This window comes from Lipotes vexillifer, unplaced genomic scaffold (assembly GCF_000442215.2).
Source record: "Lipotes vexillifer unplaced genomic scaffold, Lipotes_vexillifer_v1.1 scaffold162, whole genome shotgun sequence".
Lineage (NCBI taxonomy): Eukaryota > Metazoa > Chordata > Mammalia > Artiodactyla > Lipotidae > Lipotes > Lipotes vexillifer.
Window position 1 is genome coordinate 220,104 of NW_006779114.1, and position 1,136 is coordinate 221,239.

Here is a 1,136-nt window from a genome sequence, read left to right on the forward strand (position 1 = left end):
ATGCTTTTGCAGATAAGATAACCTTTAAAAAACAGTTTTAAAGTACAGAAAGCATATAATGGTCTTTTCAAATTTTAGAGACATACGTAATTTGAAGAATTTTGATGATGAACAACCACAACTATGCAAAAATTAAAATAGAGACTAATGATGAATAATATTAAATGGGTTATAATGTATGAGGAACTGATATTACATCCTTCTCCCCCTAAATTTTAATAAAGCCCCTGCCCCCACTGAAGTTTTGCCTGTATTTGTAGTAGTAGTTACCAGGCATATTTCCAAATACTTTTTAGCCCTTTAGGGGCCTTTTTTTTTTTTTTTTAAGTATTTATTTATTTATTGGCTGTGCCGGGTCTTCGTTGTGGCACGCGGGAACTTCGTTGCTGCGTGTGAGATCTTCTTTGCGGCACGTGGGATCTTTAGTTGTGGCATGCGGGATCTAGTTCCCTGACCAGGGATCGAACTTGGGCCCCCTGCATTGGGAGCGCAGGGTCTTAACCACTGGACCACCAGGGAATTCCCAGGAGCTTTTTGAATATTGGCTGGTAGTGGAGCATGTAGTCTGAAAATTAAAATGTGTTAACAACTATTTAATGTCCTCAATGTCACTGAATGTCTGTCTCAGGGTCATTTCTACAGAAAACAGGTTATTGGAGTAAATAAGCATTGAAACCATCATAAAAATGTTATTTTATCCAATCAGGATGTGAATGATTTTTATTACAAATCATTAAATCCATTAGTGACTTTGTAATGTGATATTGAGTTTTTTATTGTGATTAAGCTTTGAATATTCTTATTTTATGTCAAAAATTTGATATATATAATGAACAAAATAATTTCCATTGAGTTCTATTTAATTCTCTAAATAGTTTCTGTTCTTACACATGGATACCATGTCTTACCTTTATAAAAATATTAATTTTTGAAGATTTATTTTGCTCTTTGCATTCATTTGTTAGTTTTAGCTTCCAACTTTTTAGATAAAGGATTTCCTCAAATGTTTGGTGGTCTTTGCTTATTATTTCATATTTGAGTAAGGCTGATCAGAAACAAGTGTTTGGAAGGGCTTATTAATTGGTAGGTTTCACTGAAGAGCCGGGGGAGGTCAATGACTTGCCATTTATTTGGTC

The 1,136-nt window shown here is 34.2% G+C and overlaps 1 non-coding gene across 1 annotated transcript; it reads right to left on the reverse strand.

Annotated features, from left to right (window-relative positions):
- Positions 1 to 446: 446 nt before the first annotated feature.
- TRNAG-CCC (transfer RNA glycine (anticodon CCC)) lies at positions 447 to 519 on the reverse strand. Its single transcript has one exon. It is a non-coding gene; the product is annotated as a tRNA-Gly (tRNA).
- Positions 520 to 1,136: the final 617 nt, after the last annotated feature.